A 14239-nucleotide genomic window follows, 5' to 3' on the forward strand; every position below is an offset into this window, starting at 1 on the left:
TGACAGTTAGAATGAGTTAATGCAGCAAGTCAATATTTGCAGTGTTGACCCTTCTTCTTCAGGACCTCTGCAATTCTCCCTGGCATGCTCTCAATCAACTTCTGGACAAAATCCTGACTGATAGCTGTCCATTCTTGCATAAGCAATGCTTGCATTTTGCCAGAATTTGTTGGTTTTTGTTTGTCCACCCGTCTCTTGATGATTGCCCACAAGTTCTCAATGGGATTAAGATCTGGGGAGTTTCCAGGCCATGGACCCAAAATCTCTATGTTTTGTTCCATGAGCCATTTAGTGATCACCTTTGCTTTAGGGCAAGGTGCTCCATAATGCTGGAAAAGGCATTGTTGGGCGCCAAACTGCTCTTGGACAGTTGGGAGAAGTTGCTCTTGGAGGACATTCTGGTACCATTCTTTATTCATGGCTGTGTTTTTAGGCAAGACTGTGAGTGAGCCGATTCCTTTGGCTGAGAAGCAACCCCACACATGAATCGTTTTAGGATGCTTAACAGTTGGCATGAGACAAGACTGGTGGTAGCGCTCACCTCTTCTTCTCCTAATAAGCTGTTTTCCAGATGTCCCAAACAATCGAAAAGGGGATTCATCTGAGAAAATGACTTTACCCCAGTCCCCAGCAGTCCACTCCCTGTACTTTTTGCTTTTTTTCTGGAAAGAAGTGGCTTCTTTGCTGCCCTCCTTGAAACCAGACCTTGCTCAAGCAGTCTCCGTCTCACAGTGCGTGCAGAAGCACTCACACCAGCCTGCTGCCATTGCTGAGCTAGCTCGGCACTGCTGGTAGTCCGATCCCGCAGCTGAAACAGTTTTAAGATACGGTCCTGGCGTTTGCTGGTCCTTCTTGGGCGCCCTGGAGACTTTTTGGCAACAATGGAAGCTCTCTCCTTGAAGTTCTTGATGATGCGATAGATTGTTGACTGCAGTGCAATCTTTGTAGCTGTGATACTCTTCCCTGTTAGGCCATTTTTGTGCAGAGCAATGATGGCTGCACGTGTTTCTTTAGAGATAACCATGGTTAACTGAAGAAAAACAATGATACCAAGCACCAGCCTCCTTTAAAGTGTCCAGTGGTGTCATTCTTACTTAATCATGAGTGATTGATTGCCAGCCCTGTCCTCATCAACACCCACACCTGTGTTAATGGAACAATCACTAAAACAATGTTAGCTGCTCCTTTTAAGGCAGGAATGCAATGATGTTGAAATGTGCTTTGGGGGTTAAAGTTCATTTTCTTAGCCAATATTGACTTTGCAAGTAATTGCTGTTAAGCTGATCACTCTTTATGACATTCTGGAGTATATGCAAATTGCCATTAGAAAAACATAAGCAGTAGACTTTGTAAAAATTAATATTTGTAGCATTCTCAAAACTTTTGGCCATGACTGTATTTTTATTTTCTTCAATGAAATAATATGGGCCCTGTGTAAATGTTATTACTAAAATACTGATGAAGCATGTACATAGTAAACAACTCCTGCAATCTGAGGTTGTCCAATTTGCAGTTTTCTGATATAATAGTTACGAAACGTTCAGGACTCATCTAAGCTTAGGCTAGGGCTGAATTCACACAAATCGAAAAGCACCAATTTTTATCAGCACGCTGGATTCATATTTCATAAGGATTATGGTTTAAGTTTTTACCATCTGTGTGTCATCAATTTCTCTAGTATGTAAACAAAAAGAAACTGAAAAAGCATTACCTAGATCAGATCCATTCACTTGAATGGAAAAGTTAGCTTGCAAATTGGACTAAAGTAAGACATGTATATACTGTAAACTTGGACAATTGCCAGTTCATAAACAGATCAGGTAAACGGTAGGATTTAGGCATCCCAGATAGCAATCAAAGGAAGTGAAATGTAGTACTCTTAAGCTGGTGTCACACATAACGACGACGACAACGACGTCGCTGCTACGTCACCATTTTCTGTGACGTTGCAGCGACGTCCCGTCGCTGTCGCTGTGTGTGACATCCAGCAACGACCTGGCCCCTGCTGTGAGGTCGCCGGTCGTTGCTGAATGTCCAGCTTCATTTTTTGGTCGTCACTCTCCCGCTGTGACACACACATCGCTGTGTGTGACAGCGAGAGAGCGACGAAATGAAGCGATCAGGAGCCGGCACTGGCAGCTGCGGTAAGCTGTAACCAGCGTAAACATCGGGTAACCAAGGGAAGACCTTTCCCTGGTTACCCGATGTTTACGCTGGTTACCAGCCTCCGCTCTTGCTGCAAGCGCCGGCTCCTGCACTGTGACATGTGGCTGCAGTACGCATCGGGTAATTAACCCAATGCATACTGTAGCAAGGAGAGCAAGGAGCCAGCGCTAAGCGCGGCTCCCTGCTCTCTGAACTGTGACATGTAGATGCAGCACACATCGGGTTAATTAACCCGATGTGTGCTGCAGGAGAGCAAGGAGCCAGCGCTAAGCGCGGCTCCCTGCTCTCTGCACATGTAGCACAGCGACCTTATGATCGCTGCTTCTGCTGTGTTTGACAGCTAAGCAGCGATCATAACAGCGACTTACAAGGTCGCTGTTACGTCACCGAAAATGGTGACGTAACAGCGACGTCGTTGTCGCTGTCGTTTAGTGTGACACCAGCTTTACAGTGGCATGTAAAAATTTGAGCACCCCTAGTCAAAATCACTGTTATTGTGAAAAGCTGAGCAAATTGAAGATAAAAATAACCTTTAAAGACATAAAGTTAAAGATGACACATTTCCTTTGAATTTTAGTAAAAAACAAAAAAAAAATAAAAAAAATATATATGTATATATATAAAAAAAACAGGGGCTGCTGATACGTATTTGGCTTTGTGATCTCTGTATGTTTCTATGGTAACGAATGTTACTTCATATGAAAGCCCTATGTGTCTAATATATGTATTCAAAATTTTGTATTTGTTGCTTATGGCAACAGTGTTCTATGCATGCGGGAAAACAAAATGTCGGAGTCTAATGCGATATTCACAGCAACTGAGAGCAGAGAAGTGATAAAATTCTTGTTTCTACAATCAAAGTCCGCAAATAATATTCATGGTGACATGTCGCAGACATTGCGAGATCAATGCCCTTCATATTCCACAGTTAAGTTGCTAAATTTAAAACAGGCCACTTCAGCAGCAATGATGAAGAACATCCTGGACGACCAAGTGTGGTGGTTGTTCCGGAGATTGACGATGCTGTGCACAACCTCATACTGGAGAATCAACAAATTTCAGCTAAAGCAATAGCAGACATAGTGGGGATTTAATGTGAATGTGTTCGTGTCTTTATCCATGAATATTCGGACATGAGGAAGCTATCTGCAAAGTGGGTCCCCAAATGTTTGACAACAGATCAGAGAAGCATGCGAGTGAAAACTTCCCGATCCATTTGTCAACATATCTGGACTGATAAGGACTTTCTGGATCGACTGGTCACTATAGACGAGACCTGGATTTATTTGTATGACCTTGAAAATAAGAAGCAGTCAAAAGAGTGGAGGCACAGTGGTTCTCCTTGTCCAAAGAAGTTTGGGGTGCAAAAATCAGCCACTAAGGTGATGGCATCTGTGTTCTGGGATAAGGAGTGCGTGCTTTTAGTGGACTACCTTCAAAAGGGTTCCACAATCAATGCAAGGTATTACATTGAACATATAGACCAATTGAAGGCAGCTCTGAAAGCGAAAAAGCGCGGCAAGCTGTCCAAGGAAATCTTGTTCCTGCAAGACAACTCCTCCACTCACACTGCACAAGTGACCACGGCAAAACTGGCAGAGCTGGGCTTCCAGCTGTTTGACCACTCACCTTATTCACCAGATAAGCTCCCTCTGACTACCATCTATTTCCTAACCAGGAAAATAAATGATGGTCCAATTAAACGCAAACTGGATGGAATAGCATGCCGCTGCAAGATGCTGTGGTAGCCATGCTGGTTCAGTATGCCTTTAATTTTGAATAAATCCCCAACAGTGTCATCACAAAAGCACCCCAACACCATCACACCTCCTCCTCCATGCTTCACGGTGGGAACCAGGCATGTAGAATCCATCCCTTCACCTTTTCTGCATCACACAAAGACATGGTGGTTGGATCCAAAGGTCTCATATTTGGTCTCATCAGACCAAAACACAGATTCCACTGGTCTAATTTCCATTCCTTGTGTTATTTAGCCCAAACAAGTCTCTTCTGCTTGTTGCCTGTCCTTAGCAGTGGTTTCCTAGCAGCTATTTTACCATGAAGGCCTGGTGCATAAAGTCTCCTCTTAACAGTTGTTCTAGAGATGTGTCTGCTGCTAGAACTCTGTGTGGCATTGACCTGGTCTGTAATCGAGCTGCCGTTAACCTGCGATTTCTGAGGCTGGTGACACGGATAAACTTATCCTCCACAGCAGAGGTGACTCTTGGTCTTCCTTTCCTGGGGTGGTCCACATGTGAGCCAGTTTCTTTGTAGCATTTGATGGTTTTTGCCACTGCACTTGGGGACACTTTCAAAGTTTTCCCAATTTTTCGGACTGACTGACCTTCATTTCTTAAAGTAATGGTGGCCACTCATTTTTTTTTACTTAGCTGCTTTTTTCTTGCCATAATACAAATTCTAACAGTCTAACAGCTGTGTATCCATCATACTTTTGCACAACACAACTGATGGTCCCCAACCCCTTTTATAAGGCAAGAAATCCCACTTCTTAAACCTGACAGGGCACACCTGTGAAGTGAAAACCATTTATGGTGATTACCTCTTGAAGCTCATCAAGAGAATGCAAAGAGTGTGCAAAGCAGTAATCAAAGCAAAAGGTGGCTACTTTGAAGAACCTAGAATATAAGACATATTTTCAGTTGTTTCACACTATTTTGTTAAGTATGTCATTCCACATATGTTAATTCATAGTTTTGATGCCTTTAATGTGAATCTACAATTTTGAGAGTCATGAAAATAAAGAAAACTCTTTGAATGAGAAGGTATTTCAAAACCTTTGGTCTGTAATGTATATATATATATATATATATATATATATCGTTTATACAGTTAGGTCCAGAAATATTTGGACAGTGACACAATTTTCGCGAGTTGGGCTCTGCATGCCACCACATTGGATTTGAAATGAAACCTCTACAACAGAATTCAAGTGCAGATTGTAACGTTTAATTTGAAGGTTTGAACAAAAATATCTGATAGAAATTGTAGGAATTGTACACATTTCTTTACAAACACTCCACATTTTAGGAGGTCAAAAGTAATTGGACAAATAAACCAAACCCAAACAAAATATTTTTATTTTCAATATTTTGTTGCGAACCCTTTGGAAGCAATCACTGCCTTAAGTCTGGAACCCATGAACATCACCAAACGCTGGGTTTCCTCCTTCTTAATGCTTTGCCAGGCCTTTACAGCCGCAGCCTTCAGGTCTTGCTTGTTTGTGGGTCTTTCCGTCTTAAGTCTGGATTTGAGCAAGTGAAATGCATGCTCAATTGGGTTAAGATCTGGTGATTGACTTGGCCATTGCAGAATGTTCCACTTTTTTGCACTCATGAACTCCTAGGTAGCTTTGGCTGTATGCTTGGGGTCATTGTCCATCTGTACTATGAAGCGCCGTCCGATCAACTTTGCGTCATTTGGCTGAATCTGGGCTGAAAGTATATCCCTGTAAACTTCAGAATTCATCCGGCTACTCTTGTCTGCTGTTATGTCATCAATAAACACAAGTGACCCAGTGCCATTGAAAGCCATACATGCCCATGCCATCACGTTGCCTCCACCATGTTTTACAGAGGATGTGGTGTGCCTTGGATCATGTGCCGTTCCCTTTCTTGTCCAAACTTTTTTCTTCCCATCATTCTGGTACAGGTTGATCTTTGTCTCATCTGTCCATAGAATACTTTTCCAGAACTGAGCTGGCTTCATGAGGTGTTTTTCAGCAAATTTAACTCTGGCCTGTCTATTTTTGGAATTGATGAATGGTTTGCATCTAGATGTGTACCCTTTGTATTTACTTTCATGGAGTCTTCTCTTTACTGTTGACTTAGAGACAGATACACCTACTTCACTGAGAGTGTTCTGGACTTCAGTTGATGTTGTGAACGGGTTGTTCTTCACCAAAGAAAGTATGCAGCGATCATCCACCACTGTTGTCGTCCGTGGACGCCCAGGCCTTTTTGAGTTCCCAAGCTCACCAGTCAATTCCTTTTTTCTCAGAATGTACCCGACTGTTGATTTTGCTACTCCAAGCATGTCTGCTATCTCTCTGATGGATTTTTTCTTTTTTTTCAGTCTCAGGATGTTCTGCTTCACCTCAATTGAGAGTTCCTTAGACCGCATGTTGTCTGGTCACAGCAACAGCTTCCAAATGCAAAACCACACACCTGTAATCAACCCCAGACCTTTTAACTACTTCATTGATTACAGGTTAACGAGGGAGACGCCTTCGGAGTTAATTGCAGCCCTTAGAGTCCCTTGTCCAATTACTTTTGGTCCCTTGAAAAAGAGGAGGCTATGCATTACAGAGCTATGATTCCTAAACCCTTTCTCCGATTTGGATGTGAAAACTTTCATATTGCAGCTGGGAGTGTGCACTTTCAGTCCATATTATATATATAATTGTATTTCTGAACATGTTTTTGTAAACAGCTAAAATAACAAAACTTGTGTCACTGTCCAAATATTTCTGGCCCTGACTGTATATATACTGTATCTATATATATATATATATATATATATATATATATATATATATATATATATATGGTTTACGATACCAATCCGTTCTCAGAATGTGCTTATAAACCAAGTTACTCGTCTAGCAAAGCAATATTTCCCCTAGGAAATAATGCAAGTTCAGACACATCTTTCCACAACTTGCTCAATGTCCCATCCTGGTCCCCTATTGTGCATTCCAAACACAAACAAACACACACAAACACACATATGCTCACCTTACCTTCCGTTCCATTGCCGGCCTCCTGGTTCTTGTAGTCTGCAGGTACAGGATGTGTATCGGGTAACCATCTCGACCGATGCCGGAGCTTCCGCTGCCAATGCGCTGACGTCAAAGGTATGAGCTGCTTTCCTCTGATTGGTCAGCGCGCTGCCTTTGAGAAGCGACTGACAGCAGAAGTTCCTCCATCATCGCGATGGTTACCTGATACACATCCTGTACCGGCGGACTACAAGAACCAGGAGGTCGTCGATGGAATGGAAGGTAAGGTGAGCATAATGTATATGTGTGTGTGTGCGTGTGTGTGTTTGTGTGTACTGCAAGAGCGGGTAAGAGCGTGGTGAAAGTACGGAATCGGAAGTGTGTGCGGTGAGTATTTGCTCGTACAGCAAAGCTTGCTCATAAGCTAATTTACAAATTTACAGCAATCTGTGCTTGTATAGCAAAATACTCACACACCAAGTCACTCGTAAACCGAGGTTCCACTATATACATATATTCATCTTTTACATGTTTAAATTAAGAAAAAAGGAAAATGGGCCCCTGCAAAAGTTTGGGCACCCTGCATGTTTTGTAACTAGTGGCACCCCCTTTGTCAAGGATTATAGCTTGTAAAGACTTTTTGTAGCAAGCCAACAGTCTTTCAATTCTTGCTTGAGGGATTTTAATTCATTCTTCCTTGGATAAGTCCAGTTCTTTGTAATTCCTAGGACGTCTTGCATTCACTGCTCTGTTAAAGTCTAGCCACTGATTTTCAATGGGATTCAAGTCAGGGAACTGTGAGAGCTGTTGCAAAGCCTTCCGCTTGCACCTTTTGAGGTAGTCTATAGCTAATTGAGCACAAATTGACCATTGTCACTTAGGGGTGCACTCATTTTTGTTGCCAGCTGTGTGTTGAGTTATTTAGAAAACTTGATGGAGAGTACAACTAATGAAATGCAATAGGAACTTGGAATCTATTGTTGGCTTTGGAAAACATAGAATTGTTGTTTGAAACTTTGGACTTGGAGAGTGAAATGAGGCTGAAGGAAGAGTCATTGACTTTTGTACAATAAATTACCAGTCCATCATGGAAAACTTATTCCAAAATCACAAAGTCTTTACACATGGATATAACCAAATGGGGCCTAAAAGTTCAGATTAACTACATATGTGTTCAACAAAGATGGACGTCATCAATCATTACTGCGAAAAGAATGCCAGGAGCTGACTGTGGAACTCATCATGATCATTTGACAGCAAAGATTAAAGTTAAGCTGGACAAAAGGACAAGACAACAGGTCATTTTCCAATTTCAATTTGACCAACATGCCTGAAGTAATTTGGAACGGTCTGCTCAACCAATTTATATCACTGTATACAGATGAAAGAAGGCCTGAGGAATTCTGGACACATATAAAGAATATTATTACTGAAAAAGCCAGAAAGGCAATAAACAAGAGTCAGAAAAGGTGACGAGCAGGATGCAGACAACATCAGGAAAAGACTAAAGGGAGCTATTTGAGCTAAGAACTTTATTACTAAAAAATATATACAGAGATGAAAAGCAAACATCTGAAAGGCAAGACCAGGAAAGAATACCAAAAAGATCAAAGCAAAACAATGAAAGTTTCACCCAAGAGTGTGAATGTTGAAAGATGCCAATGGGAACAAACTAACTAAGCCAGAAGAAATCAAGAAAAGATGGAAAGAATACACTGAGCACCTCTACAATAAGGACTGTTATACAGGAATGATAGTGATTAGGGATGATCGAATACCTAAATATCCACCTTCACGAACATCCGACGAATAGGTCGGCACTATTTGACTATTCGCGAATATGCATTGCGCAATGTAAGTCTATGGGAAACTCGAATCATTTCACGTTGGACCTAATGGCAAGCTGTGGTGACTGAGGAAAGGGCTGAAATGGATGGGAAAAGGCAGAAACAGTATGGGTATAGCCTGTAGAAGGTGCATGACTGCATTTCTGGTGTCTTGGAATAACATGCTTAGAGCAGCATGCGGCTTTTATGTAGTCGCCAGAACAGCTCTCAAAGCAAATCGCTTTTTTGACAAACAGGATACAGGTCTTTCAGTCTCTATCTCTGTCTGTCTGTCTCTCCCTACACCCCCTCTCTCATATTCACCGATCACTGTTCGATCACCGGCACTGCGCTGCACAGCTGTCACACTGCTCTGGTGGCTTCTCAAGCTTTTGAAAATGCTGGACCCTCATTATTCCATCTCATATTCCCTGCTTTTCCGGCCCACCGGCATCTATGATTGGTTGCATTCAGACGTGCCCCCACGCTGAGTGACAGCTGTCTCACTGCAACCAATCACAGCCACTGGTGGGCGGGTCTATGTAGTGCAATAAAATAAATAAATTATTAAAAAAAACAGCATGCGGTCCCCTCTAAATTTTGATACCAGCCAAAGTAAAGTCACATGGCTGAAGGCTGGTATTCTCAGGAAAGGGAGACCCACGTTATGGGGAGCCCCCCAGCCTAAAAGTATCAGCCAGCAGCCACCCGCAATTGCTGCATCCTTTAGACGTGACAGTCCCAGGACTCTACCCAGTTTATCCAGAATTGCCATGGTGCAGTGGCAATTGGGGTAATAGGGAGTTAATGGCAGCTCATAGCTGCCACTAAGTCCTAGGTTAATCATGGCAGGAATCTATGAGATAGCCCCAATGATCAACGTGTAAGTGAAAGTAAATAAACACATACACCCGAAAAAATCCTTTATTTGGAATAAAAGACAAAAAAAACCCACCCTCTTTCACCACTTTATTAAAATCCCCAAATACCCCTCAAGATCATGTGTTATCCACACGAGGTCCCACGACGCATCCAGCTCTGCTACAAGAAGCTGACAGGAGCGGCCGTAGAACAATGCCACTCCTGTGAGCTCCATGCAACAACTGAAGTCAGCCGCGCGATCAGCGGTGACGTCACTCAGGTTACCCACGGCCACAGCTCTCAGGTGGAGGATTGCATCTGGCCGCGGGTAACCTGAGTGATGGCACCGCTGATCGCGCTTTTCACTTCAGTCACTCAGGGGATTTGCGGTCACCGGTGAGTCTTTCACCTGTGATCGCAAATCAGGCTGCGGCACACACACAGAGCCGCGCGATGACAATGAAGTCGGGTGAAGTTCATCTGAGTTCATTCTGATCGCGTAGCTCTGTCTCGCAGCCAGCCATGTTCTATAGGGATGTAGCAGAGCCGAATGGGACTGCACTGTCAAGAATGCATCCGAAATGTATTCAAAATGCATCCAAAACGCAGCGATTTGGATGCATTTTGAATGCATTTTGGATGCATATTTGACAGTGTGGTCCCATTCGGCTCTGCTACATCTCCTTAGAGCACACAATACAGTCTATGTACACCACCAGCTCCCTATCACTACGTGTTCACAAAATGGCCGCTGGCTTATATAGCCCCTATGATGCCAATCACAGTAACACCACAACAAAGATGGCTGTGGCATTACTGTGAGGGCAAACAACATCAGATGTGTTCATTGGCTGGAAAACAGGAGTCAGGAAGTCAGAAATGAAAATGAAAGTATCGGAGCAGATGTGGTTTTATCCATCGGATACCAAATGGTGCGAATAGCCTGTTATCCGTCAGATACCGAATAGTGGCGAATACATTCGCTCATCCATAATAGTGGCCCTAAAATTTTAAGAGACATAGTCATTGCTGTGATAAAGCTTCTGTCAAAAACAAAGCACCTGGATGAGATAATATTCCAATAGAACTAATAAAGTTTTCTGAAGCAGCAGCTGATGTCATCACATGACTGTGTCAACAGATATGAAAAATTTGTAAATTGCCCAAAGACTGGGGAAGATCGCTGTTTTTTCCTATTCCGAAGAAGGGAGATGCTACCGACTGTGGAAATTATTGTCAATGCACTCGTACCCCATGGTAGTAAAATACTACTGATGGTTACAGGTTTACTTTGAAAAAGAGCTGCCAGAGAAACAAGCAGAATTAGAAAAGGCAGGGGAGGAAGAGATGTAATTACTAACATTAGATGCATAATGAAAAAGGTCAAAGAATATAACAAGTAGGTCTATTTTCAGTTCATGGACTATAGCAAAGCCTTTGATTGTAGATCACCAGAAACTTTGGAGCACCATAAAGGGTATGGCTGTGCCAAACCATCTGATCAGCTTCATCAGGAACCTTTTCATCAACCAAGAAGCAACAGTCCGTACAGAACACAGTGACACAGCATGGTTGAAAGTAGAGCGAGGCGTCAGACTATGCTGTGTCCTGTTACTATTTCTCTTTAATTTATAGGCAGAAGCTATTTTTAGAAAGACTGGGCATGCTGAAAAAGAAGGAATCAAAATTGCATCACAAATCATCAACAATCTTAAATATGCAGATGATACAACATTGATAGTAACAAGCATAGATGAAATGAAGGACTTATTATGGAATGTCAAGGTGGATAACATATGACTCCTACTCAATATAAAGAAGACAAAGATAATGACAACTGCAGGTATGACCGGGACACATTTCAAATGGATGGCGACAAACTGGAAGTTGCAAAGGATTTTAACCTACTCGGTTCAATGAGCAGTTAACATGCAAGGAAGACATCATAAGTCAGTAGGAAAATAGCCAGGGGCAAATCAAATAAACAATGAAGTCACTGAAAAGATCCTCAAATAGAAGAACGAGTCATACATAGTCTATGAATAAAAAACCTCTACGATAAAAAAATAAGACACAAGAAGAAGAAGCAATACCTTTGAAATGTGGTGCTGGAGAACAATTTTATCAATACCATGGATTTCAAGAAGAACAAGCAAATCAATTTTGGAACAAATCTGTCATGATCCAGGCTGGCTTTTCTCTGCTGTGGTCTTACCCAGCTCTGGCCTGGTCATGTAAGGGGTTAACTTCCCCTGCCTTGCTCCAGATCCCAGGACACTATATCTTGCCACTACACCTATGGTTCAATGCCAGTGATATATCTGCCTTGCAGCGCATATACTGGCTCTGGTCAGTGTTCCCGATCTGTCTTGCCTCCCTGCTACTGTGTCCTGACTTGTACTCTCCCTCGTTCATCTGCCCATCCTGGTCTCTGATTACCCATGCCTGTCTGCTGTTTTCCCCTGTTCTAACCTGTTTGTCCTCCTCCCTTATCTGTATTTGGACTTCCCGGCCTCTGACCTGTATCCTTGCTCTTGACTCCGGCATTCGTCTCTCCCTTTTGGTTTGTAAACCTTCCTTCTTTGTCAGCTCCTGACTACGATTTGGCTCTCCCATGCCCATGCTTTTGCCTTAGACCTTTTACTGCTCACTTGGATTACTGATTACTCTGCTGACCCCTAGTGGTTGCTTGCTAAACTGCACTCTGCAGCTACATTACCTGTGGCTTCAGTAACTTTTGTAGTGCAGCCTCACAAAATCAAGTCAGACATATAATTTAAAGCATGGATCATCAAGCTATGACTTGTCTACTTTGAATATATCATACAAAGAGAGAAATCACTGAAGAAGGACATCATTGTTTGAAAAATAGAAGGAACAAGGCGAAGAGGAAAACCGTAAGCCTGATGGCTTTATACAATGAAGTAAATGGCTGAGAAGGCTCTTGTGGACCTGTCTAGGCTTGCAAAAGATTGATCTTCCTATCGATCATTCATCCATGAAGCCGCCATGGCTCAAGATCGAGCTGAAGGCCGTTAATAAAAAAAAAAACAACAAAAAACTGCTTACTATTTTAAGTTTGCTTTATTTGTTTGTTTAGTTTATTTGTAAAAACATCCTAAGCTCCTCTATTGATGCCAACATTTTATTATTTAAAGGTTTATTTTTACCACTAAAATGTATCACATTCCTAAGGTAATGTTATCACCTTCCAATAGATAGGCGTATAAGTGCGTTCTCTGAAAGACTCATGGAGAATCGATTGCCAAAACTACCTAGAGGAAAGGCATTTTAGAGCCCTATTCTCATGGGTCTCAGCAGTTGGGATTTCACTGATGCGCAATTTTTTCACCTGTACTTTTTCTATTAACCAAATATATGCAGAGGAAATATTGTCTATCTGTAATAGAGGAAGGAAGCTGTTGCTGCTTTAATCCCGAAGAAACTAAACATTTTAGCACTCTTCAAGTAAGAGTGTATTAAACTTTTACAATTCTCTACAAAACATTAATTGAATGCTCTTCTGGGTGCTTTTCAGTCATTTCTCATCTAGAATGCAAAGTAGAACAATAATTAACTTCAACAGCATTGGTTAATCATTATTTTATTATGCTTCCCCTTTTCAAAGTATTATAAAGTTACGTTATCAAATTAGAAGTATAATGCATTCTTTTTAGTGTAAACACAGGCACTTCTAACAAGAATAAGTGTTCCCAATTGAATAAAGGAATACAACCAGGGAAATTGAGCACAAATGGCTTTGTGACTGCTTAACACAAAATGAATGTATTGCATCAAAATTATATTTGATTGGAATTTTACCATTTAAAGACACTTGGTTAAAATTTCCCAGGAAAGAAGTTCACCTGCATTTGCTTAAACTAATGATTCTATACTAATGTATTTTTTCTCTCTTTAGAGGGAAGTGCTCGTTAATAGAGAAAGATGAAATAATATTGCTGAAATTGCTTCTTTTAAAGGCTCTTTTGACAGCTTTAATGCGGGTTTCAAATCACAGCTGATAGCTTTATGTCTCCTGTCCAGGGGATTTATTAAGAGAAATGATAACCATGCTGAATAATAGAACAATTCTTTATGTCCCCTTTCAATAGGTCCCTATGTTCTCCCTAAGAGTGTATGTCATACTATGTCTTTCATAAGACAGCTGGAAAGGTTACAATGGTAACTCAGTTTCAAAGCAGATAACATGGTCTATGCTGTCAACACACTGTCAATATACACCCTTTCATCTTTACTACCAATTCAGTGCACCATAAAAGTTTATAAAAAAGCAGTAATATCCTTCCTCCACCAATTTACACAACTAAATACATTTCATTTGATTCATATAACTATATTTAGATGGTGAGGTATTTAAAAGTCACTTGTCACATTTCCACCAGAATCTGCTCTTACGACGTCTGCTTCTATTGTCAGGCGTCACCGTATTCAGAATGTGGGCAGTGCTGGTGATAGATGAGATGATAGAAAAAGAAGCTCTGGACAGCGCATGCTCGGTCCATCCACTAAGGTTGGAGTGGCTGAGATCTATAGTACTTTCCAGTCTGACAAAATGGGAGTGTGTGCTGTCCAGCTGAAGTTGTCAGTTCCTAGCTTCAATCTAATAGATGGCACTGAGGTAGCCATT

This window comes from Anomaloglossus baeobatrachus, chromosome 1, assembly GCF_048569485.1.
Source record: "Anomaloglossus baeobatrachus isolate aAnoBae1 chromosome 1, aAnoBae1.hap1, whole genome shotgun sequence".
Taxonomy (NCBI): Eukaryota; Metazoa; Chordata; class Amphibia; order Anura; family Aromobatidae; genus Anomaloglossus; species Anomaloglossus baeobatrachus.